The sequence below is a fragment of the Diprion similis genome, chromosome 13 (assembly GCF_021155765.1).
Source record: "Diprion similis isolate iyDipSimi1 chromosome 13, iyDipSimi1.1, whole genome shotgun sequence".
NCBI lineage: Eukaryota > Metazoa > Arthropoda > Insecta > Hymenoptera > Diprionidae > Diprion > Diprion similis.
Genome location: NC_060117.1, coordinates 8,966,491 through 8,992,407, shown reverse-complemented (window position 1 = coordinate 8,992,407; position 25,917 = coordinate 8,966,491). Strand labels below are relative to the sequence as shown.

Sequence of the window (25,917 nt, the reverse complement as noted above, 5' to 3'; positions counted from 1 at the left end):
CTTATATGTAATACACATACAGAGAGTGGCCGGAGATCAGTTTGTTTTATGATGATTATATTCACAGTTGAAAAACTTTTCCCAACCGTAATTCACTTTCAAACTTTCTCGTGTCTGGAGCCAAGGCGTCGACGTCGACCGACCGGAGCAATTAACAAAAATGAGGAAACAAAAAGCGTCGTGGATCGTGTTACGCAACAAACGAAAGTGCTACAAAGGAGGGTAAAAATGGAAAAAAACTCAAAGAACGGGATCGAGAGGGGCGAGATGGCACGAAAACTAATTAATTTATAACACGAGCGTGCAAAATTTACTTTTTTATTATCAATTCAAATATACGTGTGATATGAAAATACATATATGTATATAAAGAAAGCATATTTCTCAAATTGAATTTGCCGCTCACTTACCAACGTGGCAAGGATAAGTAGACAACTACTTATACGGTGGATAAAACGAGATGTTACAAACGACCATGTGGAGAAAATTTACGAGAGATAATTAGAAATAGTGTATCTAAATAGGACTCGGAAACTTTTGAATTAAGAAATAAATACTTTTTGTTACAGAAATTGAATATTGTTTATTTGATGGTGTGAAATTATGTTCATATAACTTGTGCAAAAAAAAAAAATCTGATATAGTGACCTAAGGTGGGATTTATACTATTATACATCGTTTCTCAGACCGCTATAGAGGCAGATGGATAGGATGGATTATGGAAATTTAATTGAGAAAGTTCGAAACTACGCTAAACACGTACGCGTTGGAATTGAGGATATTAAATTTTTTTTCTTCACCCGTCCGTGAGTTTGTGCGAATTCACGCTCTGTGTGTAAATAGAAATTCAGTATCGTTATCTATAGGTTGATTAATTGGCATCCAACTTAAGAGATTCAAGTACGTTTTTTGAAAAATGGAAAAAATGGTAAAAATCAGCGTTATTAGTGCCATTGTGAAGATTTCAAAGAATGCATTTACCTTGAATTTTGACGTAACAAGCTTCGAATTTGATTCACGTATGATTAAGGGGCTTCACGAAATTCACATTATACGATATTTGGAGATAATTTCTAAAGTTGAGAAAATGATAATTTTTTAGATAATTTGTTACGGTGTACGAAGCATTTGAAAAAAATAAAATAAAAACTTTTCCACAGAATAATATGCATTGAACGTAATTTGAAAGTTTTCGTAACTTGAAAACAAGCTGGCCAAATTTAATACACTTTTCTAGAACTAGAAACTAGATACTCCGGAAATATGTTTTTAGACAATTGTTTCTCGCAGATCAGGGTCAAAAAAATTTAGCTCCATTTCGGCAAAAATTTCGTTACGTATATAATATTGCAATTTATATTTGCGGGTCAGTTATGTTTTTTCTGTTATATTTTTGTAAAATTCTTCACGTTTTTCAAAGATCATTTAAATGTTGGATAAAAGACAATAACGTCATTCAATTAGTTTGTCGAGTAGACTAGATTTTTCATTTGAATACATAAATTTACTGTTGCAGCAACACCATATTATCCCTATATTATAGTTACGAGAAAACATAATAAAAAAAGAAATGGTAACGAGATTGAAACTAAATTTCTTGGTTCCATTCACAAAACTTTCTTTCATTTTGGATCGGGGGAATCGCGATATTTTATAAAACGCAAGCATGTTTGAAGCGATTTCTTATGCTTGTGTTCGGTACGTAAGGTAACTGTTTTATCAACTGTGAGAGTGAGTCGGGACTGCGCATGCGCGGAGTTAAAATCGGTCTTTCCTGTACTCCACGCATGCGCAGTCGCTAACAAATCTGACATTACGCGACCCTAACCTGAATTTCGTGCAACAATATACTATTATGATCATGAGTAAGAGATGAAAACAGTTGAGGACTGCGCGACTCAAAACTAGAAATTTCCCTCGTTGAGGGTTTTCCGAATTTTTTCGGTTGTTCCGATGAGAACGGATAATTATTATCAGTGCAGGCAAAGCGAGATGCAGGCGAACAGCCGATCGGCGTGAATGGGATCAGTGGGTACAAGATCGAGGCTCATCAAGATTGTCCACGGCGAGTAAAGTTGACCTAGTCAGGCGCCCACGGGCTCGCGTAATCTAAAATTGATTCTCAACAGCTGCTCTGTAACATCGTGTATTTGTGTATCGTGCGTGTTACCAACTTAACGAAGAGACACACGCAACGTCGAGACGACTGACAGAGCAGCGATGGCAGGTGAAAAAAGTTGAATAAATAATAAATAAATGTATATTGGTTTGGATGTGATCGTTGAAAAGCTTCAATGCCAATAAAAATGATATATGTCGCAGTACGTATTTAATTATACATACATAGCTGAGAGAATTTGCCGAGGACGTTGAACCCCTCGAATTCAAATGCGTTCGATTGACTTGGTCCCGTATAATTCAACAGCGGAATTATCAGACAAGAGAATGATTCAGATAGGCGCAAATTTTGCGCGCTCGATTTCTGGTTAATTTCAAGTGAAATTTTATATTCATTCACTGCATAGCAATTATTTATTTTATTCTATAATGAGAGCAAATCGTATCATTTGGCTGAAATAAATGTCGTGTGATTGGAAGTAAAAAATTTGGTAAACAGGATAATTTTTCCCGGATCGATAAAAATTGTTTTTTCATACGTTTAACTGGAAATCAATTTCAATATTGCCTGACGAAAAAATCACACCAAGTGTAGATTAAATGTTACAAATTCACCGTGCAAATTTCGAGTAACTTGGAAGGCTTGTTTTTAAAATTACTTTTTATAATTCCGAAACACCACATTTGGCATATTATGAATTCAATTTGTGAAAAAATTTGTTTCAGCAAAAATACCTGCGTTTCAGAATTGATAAATTTGAACAATACGGAAAGCGGCCGATTTCCGATGAGTATGAAGTTTGCAGCGTAAGGATTGTTTTCCCTTCTTATCAAATATCAGAATATATTCTCTCAGAAAATGTTCTATAAGTTTATAAAATGAAAACAAAAAATCAGGTGAATATCTACAAATCATTTAATCTGTTCGGTCGTAAAAATATCCAAACTAGCAAAGTCGATCAATTTTGTCATTTGTATATCAGTCACGGTTTTATTTTTGACTTCAGTTTGAAATTTTGGCACCAAAAAAATAAATTTAAAAACAAAAGAAACAGTCAATCAATATTTCAAAGAATTTCAAACTGTGTTCAGCATATCAAAAATACTTTTTCGAGGTGTTAAAAATCAAAGTAAAATGAAAAAAACGTGAATAGTTTAGAATAGAAAATGAGAATAAAAAATTGATCTACAGTCAAGTCTCACGGCAGTAAGTAAAATCGTGGGGTTATTGTGAAAAGCAGGAAAAATTTAATGCAATTAAGTTTGGTAAGAACGTTTCGTGGTTATTAGCAACACCTGCAAAATTCAGGAGCTTGGGATAGACCGAAAAGGCTTGACTCTCACAAGTAGTTGAACCCAGCTTATCTGCTTTATCTATACCTCCGGTTTTAAAGATTGACATTTGGCTGGCCTCCTTTCTCCGTTGCCGTCGCCACGTGGTCCGTTTATCTTTTTTCTCGTCAATCCCCGTCAGTCCCTAACTTTGTTCCTGGATGGTAAACCTGCCGTTATATTCGTCCATGTGCGAGAAAGTCGGTATCGTTCCGAATTATAGCGTTGGACATGGACTGATTATCTGCGTATAATCTTCAAGGGCTGATATTTAGTATAACATCAACTTACAACAAATCAATTGTGCGAAAAATAGACGTCGAAATATTTTTTTACAGTATGTGCGCGTATCGATTTAACATTTGGTTGAAATAAGTAAACGTGGTAGAGAAATTGACTCGACAGTTTGATGGTACAGTAAAAAAGAAAAAAATTATTGACATCTAAAAGATGAAAATAAATTTCGTAAAACAGCGACAGCAGCTGTGATGGCGATGATTATACTCAGATAAACGTAATTTTATTAAGACATTATGCGTAAAAGACCCTGTTTTTACTCTCCTTTTTCTGAATTGGTAATTTTGTGACCGTATATATAGTTGCAGGCGAGACTAGAGCTAGGCTATATATTAAATAACTTGGTCTTATCAGTTGTAACTTTTTTAACTCAAAAAAATCACCACATCAAAGTTTTAACAATAAATCTAACGTAAATTCTAGAAAAACATCAATTAAAATTTTTAATTAACTAAAAAGCGACAGAAAAAATCATCTTGAGGATTCGTAAGTTATTTGTTTGCCAGTAAAATAAGCTACGTTTCAATAAAATATATAGGTTAATAAGTTTTCATAAGAAGAATAACAAATTGTAAAGCGATTAATGAACGGAATTTTTTCAGTTGAACTTCGTAGTATTGATAATCGTATGAAATATCGACGCTAATGAATTAATCTCGATCAAACTCGATCCCATTTTCTGAAACTCTGTTTCAACTGTTTTTTTTTTGCTGTATTGTTATTTTAATCTTTTTTGCTCAGGCTGCAGATTAAAATCTTTGATCAGTACAATTTTGAAAATGAGTATGATTTTGGACATGAGTCTAATCCCCAGACTGAAATTGTCTAGTGATGGGTGCTGAATTTTCCTCAACTATTCACACCTTTTACGGTAACCGCAAAATAGTTGTACCAAGAAAATCAATAATATGTAACAATTTTTTTGGTTACGGTCATTTAATTCATATTTTTTTGTACGTTATACGCTGTGATGATCAGAGAATGTAGTATCGGTGACTACAATCAGACCAAGCAGTTACTTTCACCAAATTTTCTTCTATTTCAATTAATGTTCTAACCGCTATCACAAGTAGAAAAATTTTACTACGATTTTTCAATCTTAGTAAAAAGTAACCCCAACTTCTAATTTCAGAGTAGGCACCATCACTTATCAACTGAGTCATCCGCTGATAAATCTATACGTGTTATTTGCATTTGCACGCTGTATATAATAAGCATAAGGACATGCATCCGAGCTTTGTAAAGATGACAGCGTTTTATCGACCGTATTTGTCCCAACCGACGGGTGTTTTCCCTTGTCTACGCCAATGACTCATGTCAGCCAATCGTGAGCTGCCGTAGCTACGCCATGTCAAGAAATTAACCAATCGGTTTGAAGCACCCTGTCGCATTGGGACAAAATAACGGTTTACTCTGTAATAATGAAACTATTCTAACAACTTTAAGTTTTTTTACACCGGTAGGAGGCATTTCTCAGTACAAATATTTGTTTTATCGGAAACATGATGACAAACAACCGCCAGACGACTCGTCAACGTTAGTGCGAGTCCCGTCGGTAGGGACAGATTCGGCCGTTCGCAGCGCTATTGTGTGAGTATACATGGTGTGCCAAGAACTCCTACGACACGCCCCTTTCTTCGAGGTTAAGGCCTTTGAGTGAAATGTGTACCAACTGTCTAAAGAAATCTCTATATTGTTAGGAAATTATTTTTCTGGCGAACGCTACCCTGCTCGGTAATGTCATCATGTATAGTTGTGGTGCGAGTTATTTAAAGTCCCGCTCATTTTCCCCCCGCAGATCAACGTCGCAACAATTAATCACCACCGATCTAGGGTATTTTGGCGCCGTTGGTACAAATCTTACTTAAGTCCAGTCCAGCGTGAAGCGAAACTTTTTTGGGGAAAGAAGCTGCACTCCTTGGCACACCATGTATACTCACACCACGGTCCCTATACCATCACACGAGAGCGGGTGAATTTCACCTGGTGTTTGCGGAGCATAACACGAATGCAGAGTCAGAGTTGTCGTCCGATGACGGCAGGCATGGCGATGTGGGGTCTTGTACTTACTTCGACTCGCACTTAACTGTGACCTGGTTTCCGCAGCTGGTTTGTTGAGCTTAGTAATATCTGGGCAACGCGTGCGCGCCTCGAGTTTAGCTCACAATAAATAATGTTATTCCACATTTACTCGAGTCGAGCCTCACCACGGGTTTCATATACTTATGCATGTGGGTGTAGCAATATATGTTTATTACTGTTCTATAATGTTGATGGAACTTTTCTGCACCAGCAGCAACAGTAGTCAAATTATAAACTTGATATTACACGATTGGCGAATAATTGCCGAAGTTAAAAATTCTGCCCGAAATGTGAATGTATAGAAACATGTGCAGAATGCGAATGTTTCAACTGAGAAAGAATAATACTGCTGGATTATATGCTGATCCTGAAAAATGTTCTTAAGAATGTTGAAAAGTACATTTATATTGTACACAAATTAGCAGATCAAGATTTTTTACAGAAAGGTACATGTTATTCGAATTCCTTGACAAAGAAAAAATTTCGTTCGCGTGCGAATTGGTCTGTTGATATTTCTTTCTTTTTTTCGTCATAAGTATCGTTTATCGTTATATAATACAGAGGATTTTTTCTGAGAAGTTGAAGATCCGAGATTCCGTATGGTTATTCATTATGCCAAAGGTACGTGTAATCTAGGTTCTGTAAAAATCGACTCCACAAATTCATGGAAAACGAAGATTTGTTGATATTTCTATAACCATCATCAATCGCTGATGAAGGTGTGAATATAAAGCCTGGATTCTCTTTTTGCATAGCAAATTTGGAGAATTCACAAACTCGTGGAATTATTTTTGATGATTTCAAAAAATTCCCGAATACTTCGTGCGATTTGCGTGCAATGTTGCGTGCGATTCGCAATGTTTCAAAAAATATTCACGTAATCTGTTTCTGTATGCTTTCGTGGCGGTTTTAAGTGGATTTTGTAAAAACTAAGAAAAATTAATGCGATTTCCGAAGAATTTTCGTGGTTTGAAAAACAAACGGTCTTGTAATTTACCGAAAGTCTCTACAAGGTTTTTAAAATCACTAAAAATTTTACTGAACTTTTTCAAACCTTTCAGAAATTTTTCTGAAATTCATTTAAATTTCGTAAAATAATTAAACCACCATTTAGTTTTACAAAGTTTTTGCAATCAGAGGTGATCATCAAAATAACGTAGAAATATTTTCCAATTTGCTCAATGGAAATGGACGATAAATGAAAATCGTTTTAAAATCATTGAGAATTTCGTGTAATAAATAATCGTTTCAAGTTTTTCAAACTTTCTGGAATCCCGTAGAAATTTTATAATATTTTTTCAAAACGTACACGTTCTCTTGAAATTCTAAATATAATTGTCTTTAATAACGCAATTCAATTTTTTTTGGCACGGAAGTGAAGAAAAACTTTCAAGATTTTGCAAGGATAATGAAAAAAAATACAAAAAATATAAACAAATAAAAAATCAGGGATCCCACTGCAGTGGCTTCTGTAAGTGAAAGGGTCGATAACCGAATATGTTATAATATTGACGTAAAATTCCGTGAAATCCGGTAAAATGTTTAAAATTCACTGAAAGTCTATGAAACGGTACAAAACGTTGGGAAATCCGCAGAAATCTGTTGTAATAAAAAATTGGAAAGGCTATATCCACCACGCCTGGAATAATTCGGCCGGATAAAAAGATTTTCTCACAGCGTATTAAACATAAATTTAATATGTATACAATAAATATATACCGCATGTACATACGTATAACTGGCGGCAAATCGTAGAAAACGAGAAAGAAGGCCGCGGGAGTTGTTACGGGAAAAGAAAACGGGGAAGTTGAAGAGCGGCGAGTTCCTGGGAGCGGATTTATTACACCGAGAATAAATCAAACGCGTGTTGCACGCATGCGCGTGTATCCAGCGGCCACATTTATACCCACATATAACCTATTCCGGGTGTAACAAGGCGGCCAGTAAGCAGCCAGCAAGCGATTCCTGCTCCGCGTGTAAAAGTCTGCGTTGAGGCAACGCAACGGTGCGTGCGTCCCCGTTATTTTGGCGGTGAAAGTGAAAGTCACGTGGCCCGATCCGCTCGGCTTCGACTGACACTTACATTTACACTTTACTTCCTAGGGCTAGGCTAACCAAGAAATGCCGAACCCCCGCCGGCCGTTTCGCTCCATCTTATAGGTTAGGCACTTACACCTCCTACGTGTCGCTCTGATCGAGCCTTAAGCCGTAAATTTGTGACTCGGATTATCCCCCCCCCCCCCATTTTATTCCCGTCATTCTTACTACCGATATAAGTTTTTTCCATTTTTTTTTAAATTTATTTATTTATTTTTTTATAGCCTCGACACTCTCACTTTTTTTCTCTCGAGCTATTCACGCGATTCTTAGGCCGATTTTCGGAGGTTAGTGGCTGGTCCGAGAAACGATCATTTTTACTAATTTTAATACGAGTATTATTGCGAAATTATTTTATTAGAGAGATGGGTCAACGAATGTGAAAGTTAAACGTGCTGGAATTCTATGAAGAGTGGCTTGGATAACGATCGTTTCAAATGACTTGAAAATTTTTTTTTAAATCGTGTAGATTTGGCCGATTTTCACTCCACGATCGATAAATTTTATTCGCATGAATACTTTTTACGAATTAACTCAAGTATTTTTGTTTATCGTCGCTTCGTTGAATGTTTAATGTTATTCCGATATGTTACAACGATATTCATTACCATCGACAAGTCGCATTAACGATTTAGCAAATAGCATTGAGTTGACTTTCCGAAAAGAACAAAAAAAAGCAAAACAATCTTTTTAATTATTTCGTTATAGACAGTCTTCTTAAGGAAATAAGACCTCGCAGAGTAAAATCGAACGAATCTGCGGTTTCCAGTTAATTAAGCGCTGATATTCAAACCGTTGTTTATAATTTTGACATTTTCTGTTTTTGTTTTTCTAAAGAGATTTTCTTTAGTTTACGAATTTTCAATAATAATTCGAAAAAACACTCGAAGCACGATTATCTCGTAATAAGGTTATAATTTGGGGAAAAGGAGAAAACACAATCGTGACGTATCAAACAAACAGATACAGATTCTTTCACGTGATAATTATAATAATATATTTATATATACACATATAATTTTTACGGAGACAAAAAAAACGCGCCGCAAAAATTTTCGCTCATTCACACTAGCTGCGAATTTATCTGCAAATTTTGTATTTTTCGTTATCATTCGATAAAATTACCACGTTTTCAAAGTCAATGTTATAGATAAGTAAATATGTGAATTGAAGCTAAGGATGGAGAATCTTTGAATCTCGGAGTATCCGAAAGTCGTAAGACTGAAGAATAAAAGAAGATTATTTTATTCCCGAGGAACTTGTAACTCTTGCGAGACTTGGTTGAACAAAAATGGCATCTTTCTCAGCGATTGGTTCGTTTCTTTTCCTCCATTTTTGAATCCCTTTGCCTTCAAAAGTGATGGAATAAAATAGCCGACCTGCTCATTTCTCTGAAGTTGAACGAGAAAATTTTAATTCTCAGTTTCAGTCGGTTCCCGGAAATGAATAATAGAGGTCGAAGGCGCGGTGGCGAACGGGATCCACACGCGGGGAAATAATGGATCCTGATTCAACTTTTATGACCGGAATCAACCGACGAGAGAGTCCTGCAACCGGTTCACCAATGGGTCGGTGAAACGGTACACCTACTACCCCACCGTGCAGACGTGGCCCATTTAAATCTGGGTGAGCGCAAATATCGTCGAAATGCAGTGAAAAGTGCAGTTCAGAACCGGATCAAGGATGAAAAAATAAAGGCAAGAAGAAAATAAACTAAAACAAAGAAGAAGAACGTTGTACGACTACTTTGTTTCTGCTCTAATATCGACTGCCAGGAATTCGTGTTCACTAATTCTTCCCCCGATGATCGAGTAGCGGAATTGGAAAGTTGAAAAAAAAACCGTTCAAAAAATCTCCAGCGATATTATTTTTGCCAATGATAGTGAAAACGAATGAAAGAACATTTCTACAATGTAATAAAAATGAGTTAAAATAAATTCGAATAACATAAGCTAATTTTAAGATATATCAATAATTCGAGAAAAGCTTTCATAATTAGAATGTTCAAAATCATTGATATATGGTTTTTGCAATATGATTCTTATGCTTTTCAGCTCATTTACTATACTGACCAAAACCCGATGAATTGTCTAAAGAGCTTTTGAAAAATTTTATATTATGGGATAGTAATAACGGGCAAATTCAGTTATAATAACGAATTTCATCTGTCGGACCGTATTTAGATGATTTTATTTTTATTCACTTCGTAGATCTTTGTGGTGAAAAAGGTTGACGCTTTGATATGAAATTGTGAATCTAGGGGACTTAAAGTGACGAATACAGTTAGTATTAAAAAAAAAATGAGAAATTTCAAAATCTATTACTTCTAATCGAAGTTTATTCAGCATTTCACTAATTCGCAAATAATTTGGTGAAAATTTTTTCTCATTTTCCCTGATTCAAACGACGAAAAATTGTTCATCAAAGGATATGAGGTATTAGAAGTATCAATTGAACCATCGTTTTGGAAAAATTCTCAAGATGAAAAAATTATTTTTCTCCAAAAATTTCCATGGTGCGGATTGAACTTTTTTTTAAGAAACAAGTCCGTTTTGGATTATGTTCATTTTATTGAGAGAATCTGCACTTTTTCACTTTAATGGCAGAAATATTCTTCAAAGTAACGAGGAATCAATCGAGATAACTAAAATCAATTATCAGTCATTATAGTGAATCAGTTGAAATCACTGCGGGAAACGCACAAACGGTTTCAGACATCAACATTCCATCGATTTCTGCCTTATCACGTGATTTTCGTTGGTTTTCAGTTTGCTGATTCATTTCCTTTCATTCCGAATGATATTCCACATTTCCAGGTGATTTCTAACGATTTCTTACGATTTCCTGTGGTACTACTTAATCTGTAAATCATTTAAACACTCGGAAATCATTGAAAATCACACGATAAGGTACAAATCACTTGAAATCAGTGTTACGGCGTGTATAATTTTGTGAACAATTTTACTCTCTTTTCCTAATTTTTGATTCAGACGATCCGACTAACTCAACCTCAATTGCGACCTGTAGGTGCGTGGAAAAGGTTTCGGAAGATCAGAGAATAAAAGGGTCGTAATACCGAATTTTCAAAGATCCGAAAACTTACTTGTATTTCATTTTTAACATATCGAACGTCAAATTATTTAAGAGTCGAAATGTAAAACGGCAAAGTACAGAAAACCAAAATACAAAATTCTCAGAATTCTGTTATATTCTTATTCATTCTGAACATTCTGAATCATGTCTTTCTAACTTCGACTCCTCATATGTCGATTTATACACTTCTAAAATCCATATGAAACAGATTTTAGTGTCTTTGAAAATTCGATATTGTAACACTTTTATTTATTCACCTTTTTACACATATATCAACCCTACGATCTGTGATTCTCCCGTCTGACGTCTGTAATTATAAATAAAATGTACGACCTCAAAAATTTCTTCGAGGAAGAGATTTTCAGGTGAGAATATCTTAGGCTCGAATCATCGAGTGCGGAATAATACAAGATATAAGATATATAAATTCTGAGCTCAAATTCGTGATCAGTGACCCCTAAAATCCCCCGGATAACAAAATTCAGGCCAAAATATCGAGTTGAAAACTGCGTGACCGAAAGAGTTAATCAGCTTCTTCCATCGCCCCGTTTCGAAATTTTACAACCCGTTCAGTAACCCTTCTTTCGTTCCTTTTTAATCTCCGACAAGAGCGGTTTGCGAGTCTGGCGAGTTCAGTTCGTGCAGCAACCCGGAAGGCAACCAGTCCTCCGGCACACGACGAGCGAAGAGAAAGTTATCCTCCCTCTCCTCCTTCTCGAGTCTCGAGTTCGCGGTTGGGTGCAGGAACAAACATGTCAACCTCGACTAGGTTCTCGATCCCGAGTGGCTGTTGAAGCCTGTCTAATCTCGATAAACTGAGGAGAAAGAGAAAGAAGAGCCGAAAAACCGAGTGAATTTGCTCCACCCAGGAGCACGAAGAATGCAGAAATCGCTCGCGCCGATAATTAAGGTCGTGTAGTACTCCTACCCTTACCGACCGAGCAGGCTCACCCTTTTTCTCCCATATTAAATAGCGTTCCTTGGTTGGCCGTGTGCCCAGCTGATCGTAAGAGCATTTTTTATTTGCGACCTCAATGTTGCATGAAAACAGTCTCATAACGGCTCATTTCATTCTTCGTTCTTTCTGGAATTGCGCAAGGTATCCCAGCTATGCACTTTTTGGCCTCTAAAATGCCGGAAATGTTGGGATAGGAACACGTGTCAAAAAATGGCTGCGTCTACTCGGTCGCTAAAACATAGGAGTACCACATAACCTCAAGGTTTCACCGTGCGGTTATCTGTTTCTTTGTGGGCTAGCAAATCGGTACGTGAATGAGCTGTGACGAACGTGGAAAGCAACGTTGGATTGTGAAGTTGACATACACTCTTATGTGCACGCAATATTTAGCAAAGAAAACTCGATTCTTCTTGTTATTACCGCTAATGTATGTTTGATTTTAGCTTTTTTCAACAAAATTAATGAAAGAAGTCATTTGGTCCAGAGTCTCTTATTGTCAAATTGCAGTTTACGCGTAAACTTCAGCATCGTTGGTATGAAAAAATTATTGTCGTTTAAATTTCGTACTTTCATAACGAGTCCGAGATTACATCTCAATGAAGTTTTTTAAGACATGACTATCTAAAATTCGAAATTAATGAAAACCAGATTGAGAAGAAGTAGAAAACAAAAATTGTGTGTCCACTTCTTAACCTGCGTTTTTGTACAGGACAGATGAAAGAAGTGTGGAAAAGTGGTTTTGAAATCTCAATGACGTGCATACGGTGAATAATTGTGTCGACCAAGTTTTGTTATTGAGATGAAGAAGGAAAAGAAAACGAAGAAGACAGCCAGGATGAAAAAGAGATAGTTGGAACAATGAATTAAAACCGTAAAAAAAAAGAAGAAGAATAAAAAATGAAGAATATCATTAAAAGGAAGCACAGCTGACAGAATACGAACCAAGGAAGCAATTTATGGCAATTTAGCAATTAAGCATAAAGGAAAGTGAAGCGAAATGTGCATTTGCTGCACCGATTGTAATGCCTACATTCAACTGTCGACGGAACTGCGACAGTGCACGCTACAGGTATTAATACCATGTGAAATTCACACAAACTCATGAATTCATTACGTATGTAAGGATGTATGCATATAATATACCTATATATAATACGAGTCAAGAAAGTGAAAACAATCTAGAACGAAGAGTCAGTAACTAGACTAGTTAAAAAAACCGACTGTTTTCTTTTTTTTCTTTTTCAATGTCACGTATTTAATAGTTGTTGGAAGAAGAAACATTTTTTTTTTACTACATCGATTGGTTTAGGTATAGGTGTATTTTCGTTGTTAATATCAGAAGAAAGTATGTTGTTACACAATTTCAACCCTTAACCTTGAATAACTTTTGAAAGAGTTTAGTTGTGAAAAAATTATACGAAACCTTTTTTGTAGAGCATTAAATTTATAATAAATATTCGTATCGAACAATTATGCCTCGTTACTGAGTTACAAGAAATTGAGAAATAATTGAAATTATGATTTTCTCATGTTGATTAAATGGAAAATTGAAAATTGCGTTCAGGAACCTCTAAATATAATTATTAAAAACTATAAATATTAAACATGTGGCAATGAAAAAAACCAGTCGCTATTTTCGAACCAGTCTAAGGTGTACACATAATATATCATAGAGGAAGATTCAAATTTGAAAAATCTTATTCGTATCTCTGTATCGTTTAATTTTAATTAGCTACAAACAGCTTCGAGGGGTTATAATTTTTTTTTGACTTCACGGTATTTTCTTTATTTTTGGAAAACTTTTATTTATTACATGGTTACTAGAAAAGTTTAGTAACGTGGCTGATATATCGTTACAATAACGCTTTGAGTATTGTTTTAATCGCAAAAAAATAGGTTACAAGTAATTATTTAATGTGATTATAGCTGTCACACTACATTCGTTTCTGGTTATCGCAAGGTTAAACTTCCGCCTTTATTGTTGGTCGAATACATATTATTATTAGTTAAACAAGGGTTCCACATCAATTGATCGTTGCACCAATATCGCATTATCGCAACGATTACAAAAAAATATAGCGTGCGTGACCATTGGGATGGTCGTTAATTTTGAATATATACTTGCCACTCCTAGAATCGATAGAATATAGTGACGATAAAACAGAGTCCAAGTTATTTAAAATTCTTAGCTTCATTAAAAAGCGTGTCGAAATCGATTTGATAAATGAAAAATGTTTTAGAGCCCACCATTGCATCAGCATTTTTTTCTTTCGTTGTTTTTTTTCTGCGGAGATGTTTTCAACTTATCAGGGGGGGGGGGGGGGGGGTCAAACGGGGTACTCGAGGAAATACTTAGTTTTCGAGGGACTTACGCTAAATCTATTTCTTTTTTTTTCTAATTGTAACCAAAGAAAATAGAAATAATTTTCAGATGTCGGGGGAGAAAATTTTTTTTTTTTTTGCGAGCAAAATGGGGCATTCCTTAAGAGAGTGAAGAAAAAAAAATTCTGAAAATAAAATAAATTTGACAAAATTAAATTTTCTTATAATTAATTTAAGTAAAAAAATTAACATTTCACATAATTATTGGATGCAAAGGTGAAAAAAAAAATTCTTTAATAATTTTTAAAAATTCAAAATAATGCTTAATAATGCAATATTCTATGCATAGAAGTCATTTTTGACTATTTAAAAAACATTTTGAAAGACAAGTTTTGCCTGCCCCTCTCCTACTATAGATGAACATTTTATGTTAAACAATTATAGTTTGTATAAAGTTGCCGTGTGATAGGAACACCATCAAATACATTCACCTGTTGAAAATATGTCATTTTCTTGTCATTCTAAGTTTTTCCCGCTTTATTCGTCTGACTCAAAAAAATGAATTAAAGAAAAGTTTTCATCTTTCTCAGTAGAAAGATTGGGAAATTTTTTTTTAATTTTAAATTGATATCGGCATTCTTTCCAATCAAGCTAAAAATCTGAAATAATTCAGGCACCGTGTTTTCATCATTATCTATCGATACCAGACGTGGCAGGTATATGTTGGAAATTAACGATCACCCTAGTCTAGATTTTATGGTTACAAGTGTAAAACTCATTTCTGTTTTGTACTCAAAAGTATATTTTTTCGGTTGTAAAAGAAATATGAAAACAGTCAGAAAACAGCGTGTCTTCTTGTTTTTTTTTCAAACTTCACCTGCAGACGCAAAAACCTCTGTGTCTCGGAAATCGCATTGTGCTTAACGGATAATAACTACGGATGTGGGAAATCCGTGAATTGGGGAGCAATTTCCGGCGAGATAATTTAACAGAGAAAAAAGAGGTGCCTGAATCACAAAATCGAGAACCGAAGCAACTAACTTGCGCAATTCATCTACGCAGAGTAGGCATACGATGCATAATTGCACATATCCACGATATTTATATACTACCTACGACGTGGAGTAGGAAATTAGACAAATTTATTACAAGTAGATGCATGCATGTATAATGCATGCTCAATTGACGTCTATAAACAATTTTCAAGTGCTTAATTTTCTAATTATAGACGGAATTTTGGTGAAATAATTTCTTTTTTATTTGTATAATTCGATGTAGAATTTTCCAATCCATAAGATAATCAAGACATTCATTTTCATCTCGTCGGGTTAGCACATGGACCTAAGAATACTACTTAGGTCCATGGGTTAGCGAGATAAAGAGCCATCTCGGTTTTGAAGTCGAAAAAAGGACACGTCGTAGATTTTTCTAATAATTTCATTTATCGTTTCAAATTATAATTTCTTTGTTTGCCGAATTGTTTTTTTAAAGTGGACAATTTTTAGTTTTTAAAAATTATTATGCAGGTATATTATTGAGTGCAATAAAAGTTGCAAAAAAAGAATGTCATAACGACACGGCTTGTAAACGTACCATTATTTCCATTTTAATTTCCGTAGATTGCTTATTATTTAATAATATTTATTTATTTATGTAATAACATTTATAATAACAAGCTCAAGAGTGTCATCTTCTTGAACTTCAAAACCTGAGTGTCTCTTTTTCGAAAATAAAAACGACGTGTCTCTTTATTATGACAGTTTTTGTAGAAAACCTCCAAAACGTTAAATTTTGCTATTTTATCGAAACGCTGGATATATTGTTAATTTAACAATCTATTTCGACCGAACTACAATTAATAGACGTGGTTGTATAATTTCACAACGGTGCTACGGATTGTATGTATAACGTACAGTTGTTATAATTAGGTATACGGAAGACGTATAATTATAATATAACGTCAATGGAGAATGAAAAACAACGAGAAGGGGGTGAAGATAAAAAACCTCGCTGAGCCAATTTTTCATACCATTTTATCAGACATTTTTTAGACATCGAAAGAAATGTTTTTAGCAATGCTGGACCTACTATAAAATTTTCTATTCATTTTTCTCTCTCTATTTTCGAAATCTGAGTACCGAAAAAATTCTTACGTAATCGCGAGAACAAAAACTGTGTAAACACAGAATGCACTTTCAGTGAAACTGAAAGTTGTTTAATTGTTATTTACAACAAAATGTTTCGGAAAATAGGTAATTTTTTTTAAATCTGAAATATCATTCTCATTTCGACAAAAGCAAACTTTATCTAATAGAACTATTTTCTCTTCTATTACTTACGTGGAAGAAATCAAAATTTGACGTTTAAAACCTAGACTCAAATTTCATGTCAACAAGTGATTGTTTATCGCGTTAAAATAGACAAAAGCAAACTTTATAAGCAATAAATGAAGATTTTGGTTATTATTCCATCTACAGAATCAACATTTATTTATTGAAATATACATTGATCGAAAAAAAAAAAAATTATCTTGTTGACCTGCCTAATTTATGACAGTAAAACAATAAACTTATATCGAGCAGTTGTTCAACTAGAAATAATATATTAAACCCAACAAACAGATTCATCGTTTCGACGACCAGGAAATGCAGTATTGACAAGCAGACTGACGATGAACGGTTATTTAAACCGTTAGATATTGTAACTAAATTTTCCACTAACTGTAACGAATAAAATTTTTCTCTGTGCGAAAGGTATTAATTAGCTGCCCTGAGTCATAGATAAGATCCTTATCTATGAGGGTATAATTTCGACAGTACATTTTTCGACGAAGTATATCTGCTTATTACTTTGATTCCCGAGTGAATTACTTTGAAGCTCGTTAATTTCTGTTTTTATTCGCTTCCCAGAGATAACAAATGATTTTGTAATACAGATTATACTAGTATTCGCAATTTCACATTATATACTCACAAATTCGAGAAAACAGGTGAAACTTTCTAAATGGCCGTGAAAAACGTTACGTTACGTTAGAATCCTACACAAGCACATACTCATCGATATTACGTGCATATAACTTATTTCAGGATTCATCTTATATGAAGTTTATTGTATAAACAAAGTTTAATTTCAGAGTTAATAATCAGAGAAAATAAATTATTCAAGTGTGTTGAATAGGAATAAGAATTCACATTTTTTATTTCAAAAGGCGACATTTTTTTTATTTTACACAGGTTCTCCGAAAGGTGGAAAGAAAGTTATAAAAAAAAAAAAAAATTGTTTATAATAAATCGGAAACTTGTAATCTGAAAATATTGAGAAAAAAAAAAAGAAAACGTAGAAAATGAAAATGGATTACAGTCTTTCGATTTTTATTTAACAGGAGCGGTGATAACACTGCAACTTGAATGCTTATTTACTGCAGTACACATGCAAATATATCGCTCAACTATACAACACGTGGCTTTAATCTCCGCGATTTATTTCATAAACACACTGACCATTTAGCCTCAGTGACGAACTAATTAAGTCGTAATCAGCTAAAAAAGATGATTCAAAAAGTCGAATATTACACGTACACGATATTCGTTGAACATTTTTATTATTTTTTGTTTGTTTGTTTCTTTTTTTTCAATATACATGCTATCGCGGAATTACACATAATTTTTAATATTGCTATATATAACTAATGCAGCGGTTTATTTCGTCAAACTGTAACAAAAAAAAAAAAAAATATATAACCAAGTTGATAAATCTCTGACCACGCTATAAATATATTTTGAACCCAATAAATTATAACTTTAAAAAAGATTCATAGTTATTTCAGGGCTATAAAATTGTCTGATCATTTTTCTCAATAACGATGAGTTTCAATACTTTTCCAGTCATAACTGGATTAATTACAATAAGAAGTCATTCATCGTTCTAATGAACATCTATTCATTAAAATTTGGCAAATCGATTCTTAATCTAAATTCAGAACTATTTCAAGGTTGAGGAGAGAGATTCTCTCAATAAAATTTATCTTAAATTGATCTCTGTTACAAGTTTCAAACCTCGTTTCTTACAGTCTTGAAAATTTTGGAACATAGTTGTACACTTTTCAAAACTTTTTTAACAACCTTGTTACCAACGTCAAGTTAATTGAACAAGTTTCAGTTCCCACTTACTCAAAGGATGCAAGAAAAGCGAAAAAGTGCCAAAATTTTTGGACAGTTCACCCAAGTAGGCTAGGGCTTAAAAGTAGAATTTCTGATTGATAGAAGGAACAGAATATCGAATTTTCAAAGATGTGAGAATCTGATTCGTAGATTTTAAAAATGTGGAAAGTTCAAGTACAGAATATTAAAAACATAGAAAGTCGAAATACACAAAGACAAAGTATAGAAAGATCAAAACGTATTATCGAGAGGAATTACTTTCAACATTTTGCAATTCTCTATATCAAATTTTGGCTTTTTTTTAAATTCGATATTGCGGCCCTTCGATTTATTGTTTTTCTATATTTTCACCCCCATCCACCTGAGTAATATGAAAGTAAGTTAGAATATAAATTCACGAGAATCATTAAAATGTTACCAGTTTGAAGTTGGTAACGTTAATGTAACGAAATATCGAAACTAAAATCATCGTTTTGAGCATTTCGAACGATTTTAAAGAACTTCGATATCCAAAACCTGAACACACCTTGCTCTTTAAAAATGAATTGCTCAATCTGAGACGATCCTACATTAGCGAAATAATAATTTCTCCTAAAAATGAATCGTTACAATAACGTTACGATAACGTTACGAACTTTCACTCTCTTGAAATATTCATCAACTCACCAAGCGAGAGAGTCAGAGTATTCAGTCCGTTTACAGTGGAGGAAACCTTACTGGTGAAATTAATTTTGGCCATTATTATTGGTTCCGTTATCTGATTTTCACGTCAGGAAACCGGATGTGACAGAATGTGCGAGAAAAATTGAGAGAAACGTTCGAACGGGAGCCAAGACGCACTGGATGTTGATAGCTGGTTGAGTTTGATCTTCTCGAATTTCGACGATATATCTATAAGCCTTGTGACGAGAGAAATGTTATCTATCAGGTTTAGAAGGCCGCTGTTAGAGCAGCAGCGGGTCGACCGATAACATTTGTAATGTTTATTTATAACGCGATACCCGCACCATCAATTTTTCAACTCCCTTGTAAGAACTTGCTGCGCGGGCCAACAGCGATTATCACATCTTACGATTCTCAAATCTGCATATAGGGACATCCAATGCGAATCAGACCATCGTCTGACCCTCGCCATTTCCGATTTTGTTTAAAATTACTTCAGCTTTTTTATTCAACTTCTGATATATTTATGAGTATTTAAAGTGTTTTCGAAAAGGACCTTATTTAAAATCTTCTCAAACAATGTATTTTCTTGTCCAAACATTTCGAGAACCGGTCCACGATGGGCCAATTTTTTATTCCATCTTTTTTCAGCACTTTGAACTTTTTTTTGGTTTACTAAAGCATTGTTTGAACGGTTTGAAAATTCCCGACAAATTCTCAAAACTTTATGATCAAACTGGTCTATATATGTTCTAAGTGAAAAATAGAAGTTTTGAAAATTTTTCGGGATTTTTCAGGCCGTTTAAACAATGTTTTCGATGATTAAAAAAATTGAAAGTGCTGAAAAAAATGGGAAAAGAAATTTTCCTATCTTGGGCCCAGTGTTGAAGTGTTTGGAACAAAAAATGCAGTTGTTGATAATTTTTTGAGAATTATAAAAAAGGTCCTTTACAAAATCGTTCTCAATATTTATAAATAATTGATTAGTTGAATAAAAAATCTGAAAAAAATCAGGGTACCGTATCAGAATTGGGATAATCGCAGAGAAATTTTTTAAACAAAATCAGTAACGACGAGGGTCGTACGTTGGTTGGGTTCAAACTTTTACGGTCAAATTTGGGAGCTTTTGATACGCAAGAATCAGTTGCGATTATTATGTATCCAGTGACTTGGCTGAATTCTTGTCTCAACAAATTTTCTATACGTAAATGGCAAGAGTGTTTGAACGACATCATTTAAATATGTTAGCTTAAATGACAGAATTTGGATTAAGACTTGTCTCCGATTTTCGTGATCAAAACTGTTTTTTTCTTCACATTTAATTTTTTTATTGCATTCGAGTGAACTTCGCTAGATTTATAACAAAGATATGCAAAAACCGCGAATAGTTGAAGAAATCAACAACTCGCTATACATGACGAGTCTGGAAACTGGCTTACAACCGCAAAAAATCCACGTCATTTCTTGATCGATAAGCACGCAGTGTTATTTTTCCAATTCTTGTTGTTGTTATTTGAGCATGTAAATTTTTCAAATTGCATCAACTGGAAACCGAAAACTGCGCTTGTGTATAAAATTATCCGAAAACAAGTGAATAGCGATGAATAGTCATTGCAACGAGTTGTTGTTCACTGTATTCGTCTCTGTTGAAACCGAAAATGACCCTATAAAGAGGGTCGAATTAGAAAAAAAAAATTTTTTTAACGTTCATTTGAAAGGAAGAAAAACCGTCTCATTTAAAACGTATTATACCAAATACCTTGAGAGTATTCTATGATAATAATAGCCTGAGTAAAAATTGCCGACTGTGAAGACCGCGGGAAACCGTTGATTCGATCGAATCAGGCCACAGTGAGAAAAAAATTCCATTGACTCAACGAAATCCGGTAATTATTTCATGACCTACTGAATAACTACTCGATTCAAACGAATCTGTTATAATTATAAAATAATCTGAACAATAAATCTATCAGGTGGATATCTCATTGTCGAAATAAGCTTTTTTTGGATTACGAGATTCAGGCTGAACGATTCGTTAGGATCAGTGCAATATTTTTCTTCTTATTTTTAATACTTCATTTTTCAATTTGGCGAATTGATTGAATATTACCAGAAGATCAAAACTGTGAAACGAATGAAATGTAAGAGTCAGAGTCACGTTTGAAATACGTCTGGAGGCTATCAGTATTTTTCAAAATTTGTTTGTGTATCTCACGGTAGGAAAAAAGAGAAGATAAAACGAAAGAGAAATCAAGAAAACGCAGTTGAATCGACAGTTTTTAACGGTGTAAACTGGGAATGGTAAGTAAATAGCTGCCGGCGTAACACGTAAGCATGTAACCCATACGTGGTGTGTATTATACACATGTATATTGTATACACGATATACATATATATATATATATATATATATATATATATATATATATATATATATATATATATATAACTATATATAATATAAGCACGAAGAGAAAACACTTTCTTGTAAAATTCAAACCAAATCACTCATTTTATAATTCTGTCGTAGCAAAGGATGAGTTAGAGTTGCAGCAGCAAATATTATGCAGCAGCACGCAAATTACATCAGATCGTAAACTGTAACAACTCATTCAATCATGGCTGAATGTTTTACAGCGATTTATTTTAGTAATTACTATTCGCGTCAAAAGATTACGTTCTAACTTCCCGGCATTCCGTGTCGCAAAGATAAATATCGACAAAAAAATTTTCGCGATGCACCGGTTTTAACAATTTCACAATATTGAGGGTATGAAGCTGCAAATTAGTATGGATGAATTCGAATGGACACCGAGTTGACTTGTTCACTATAAAATGAAAAAAGTGACTCAAAATGCATTTATTTAAGTAAACGAACACTGTTTGGAAAATTTTGAGATGTTTTGAACGTATTTCAGCAATTGAGTTTTTTTTTCTCGACAATTCGCGTCTTTCTCGCAATGTGAAAATAATTTTACGAAATATATAGCACCGATTGATTTGTCGGAAAATTTTACGCCTCTTTCAAGTATTCGCCGCAATTATTTAATATACAGTATATCTCGAGAAAATTGTGAAAAACGAAAATCAAGATTCTAAACTATATTGTACAAAAAAGCGAACTCACTTTCAAACACATCATTTCACGTGGATATTTTACCACAATACAGTTTTTAAGTTACTTCACGCTTTTATTCCGTTCAATTTGGGTATAAGTTTTAAAACTTGCGGCAAGATTTTTACGATAGGAATATTCCACACTGTAAAGTTGAAAGGGTATCAGGAATTCTAACCGCTAATTTATATGCTTTAATTGACTCTTTGCACCGAACAACCGCGACAATCATGGTTCCAGACAATCAATAGTAATTTAAAAAATAATCGCTAAGGAATTACACTGTGAAGATATATCCAAAGGATTATGCGTTAGTCAGAAACTGTCAGGACACGCAAGCAAGCACTGAACCGGGACTGGACCAAGTCGTGGAGGACGCATAAAAGCACTTCTTGTTGCTCCGGTTTGACCATGAATGAATTTGGCACGTTCCTGGCGAAGGTTGGAGTACCGTTACTAGGCCAGGGTCTCCGTAGAAAATGTGGCCAAAATATGGAAGAAAATTACCACACATTCATTTTCCGCGGACATGATAATTTACGTACTTTCAGAAATAAGACCTGGTATAGTCGAGGGTATAGTATTAACAGCAGCTGATGAACAATCGCCAGAAATTACAATGTCTCGTCGAATGAAAAATCATCGTTGCGGTTACGGAAAAGTGCGAAAAGTGTTTTAAACGAATTGTCACGAGATATAATGCGACATTTTTAATCGTTAATCAATGACCCTTAATGAGTATCGCGTCCCTTGCGATCACAAAATCGTTGCTGACCTTGCGTTTATCAGGAATCGCGAGTCAATCAACCAGAATTGACCCCTCGCTGCGGTCTTATGACTTATCAAAAGTGAGGAAAAAAACACACACAGACACACATAGAGATACACGAGACGCTGGATGTAGTTCCTCAACCGCACGTCAGAACATTCGAGCTGGAAAATCTGGCGAGTTTGACCTATGTTGAAACGTAGAGGGAAAACCGGCCGAAACTATCGCTCATAAACTGGCTGAGTATATAAACTTTGGAGTGAAGCATGCGCCAAATATTGGGGAACAGAACCAACACATTCTCACTTTGCTTCTGCTCGCTTATCGCTACACATTCAAGATCATAAATTTCCGAGTTACGACTCAACTTGTGTCAGCTTGTAATTTATTCGTATGTATAATAGAAAGTGACAAGTGTTTGGATACACACCACTATAACGCATTGATATAGCTCTGACAATTGTAATATCACTTAAAGCGGCTGTTCAGTGCCACTTAAACTCAGCACTTATGGATACGAGAAAGTGAATCCAATTTCATGGTTCTTGGCGCTTTAGATATCATTATTATGAAAATTCTCGAGCCTCGATTAGGAGGTCGTGTAACCGTAAGCCTTCAAAATTTTGCTCATTATTCATCGAATGTCCAGTTCAGATGAACGAAAAATTGCGTCAATATTTTCTCTTCTCCTTTCCCGAAGAACGTGTAATAAGTTCTTTGAGGAAGGATAACTGTGTTCATTATGTCTATGGTAATCATCATCAATTGCTGACGGTCAGGATACCTTGACCTTTACCCGTGCCACTTAATCAAATAACAAATTCAGTTGTGCACTGCTGTATGGAACATCGATCTACCGGATCTAGAAAGTTTCACGACGATTGTGATATAACTGGAAATAAGAAGTAATGATTACGATGAAGTAAAGGCGTGCCGACTCCCAACGGCGGTCAAACTTGAAAGAGAACTGTCAGCTTGACCCCGGTATATCGCCGGAGTTTATATCATCCGAGGAATGTCGAGCACTGACAATGAGACGAGGTCGCGACCAGTGGCATGTGCAATTCGTATGTTACAGAAATGAATCAGGAAAAATGGGTGTAGTGAAATTCTGAGGACTATAATTTGATGGGAAGCCAAGGCTATGTGATGCCACTTCGACACTCCCTGATGTTGAATTTTTGAGTTCTGCAATAAGAAATGGTTCTACAACGGTATCTTAACACTACCATTGCACACATTGAGCCTTCACAGCTCGACCCAATTCCTGGGCTTGCCGTCGATGACGTCCTGCACGAAGGAACCCGTTTAGATTTTACCCAGTAACAGGATCCGCCCGATTGGAAAAAACCGCGGCTATTTCAGCCGGTGACACTGTTCCGGATGATCCGCGGCCGCCTGGCTGGCCGTGTCCGGTGTCGCGAGATGAGGCTAGAGCTGCCATGCAGAGCTTGGACTGCGAGCATCTCGCTTGACTGGCCAGCCATGGGATAGGCGTCCGTCGCCCAACCCTCCTCCATTGTCAGTCAGGATTAGAGCTGGGCCTGCCGCTCGTCTCCTCTCTTCTATCCAATTCCATTGTGTGTTGTATAAATATATAATTTGCGGAGACCGCTGGAAGAGCAGCGGCTGACAACAGCTGGACCTGCGATCACGCACGCTGAGTGCGTGCTCCACATGCGCGTAATTCGCTCTCAGTGCGACCGTCCCACTCCAATGTTTCTGATGTATTACGATGAGATTGGCTCGCCTGCACCTACCAGTTAAGAGAGTTCGTTTACAGCTGCACCGACTGTCAGCAAGTGGGACGAAGAAGGTAATAGGGCCATGCAAACTCGTCTACGCAACTATGCACTGGAACTTTCGCTAATTATAATTTTTCCCGAATTCTCGACAGATTTTCCAGGTGAAGGCCGCACGACTGATCAGAGTGTTTAAAATAGAAGATTAGATTCAATTGATCGAGTTGGCTTTAGTCTCTCATTCTCGAATTGGTCGAGCATCTGCCAAAGGATATGTAAGTAGTCAAGTTTCTTTCAACCAGACAAACTTTTGTCTCAACGCTTGAGTGCTGACAATTGCACAGTTCTATGGTCAGTTGGAACAGAATTTTGTTCATAAGTTTCCGCTGATTCTTGACCCGTCCAACGTTGCAAAGGGTAGCGCAAATCGGCGTTGTGGGTTCACAGTTGAACAGCCGAACGAATCTAGGGTCCCTATACATCGAGGGAAAATGTGCTTGCGATTAAGACAGTAACATGCGAGTTTTCTTGAAACATCAATTTCACGGACGGTGAGCGTGTTCTAACCGTAGACATAAATGTGTCCAGGTTCTAAAATCTGGTCAGCCAAGAACTGGTCGAAGATATTCGTAAAAACGACAAGCCATCCGTAATGACTTCAGTATTCCGTTAACACTTTGTCAAATCCAAATACTTCTTATTCCAAAACCCAATGTTTTTCTGTGGACAATTGAGTAATAAACTTATGGTGAAATAGGACTCATGTCCTATATATAAGATATGTTTGAAAAGTGTTTTTTTCTACACTGCGAAGGCGGCTCGGGGTGTGAGAAGGTGTGGCTTAGATTCATCACCGTATTTGCAGAGGGCGTAAACAGGGCTGTCCGATAATAATCAACAGGTGGCCGTTTGGCGAGCGAGTGCCGCTGAATGTGCAGCGTCGTGTCCTGTTCTCTACTTTCATTAAACTTTCTCCCACCTCTTCGTTTACATCGCGCGTTGCGTTGAAAATATTCTCCCACAGACGTAGCTATTTCTTTTTCTTCTCCCTTTTTGCGCGTATGACGGTGAATCAAGAATTTCTTGCAGAAGATACGGGCGTCATTTTGCAGCGGGCTTAAAACCTTTCTGGGCTGGAAAAAAGTATATATACATATATATGAATATAT

The 25,917-nt window shown here is 35.4% G+C and overlaps 1 protein-coding gene across 13 annotated transcripts in view; it reads right to left on the bottom strand.

Moving 5' to 3' along the window:
• Positions 1–25,917, bottom strand: part of LOC124414286 (hepatic leukemia factor) — a 212,297-nt gene that overhangs the window by 42,080 nt on the left and 144,300 nt on the right. The window lies entirely within an intron of this gene.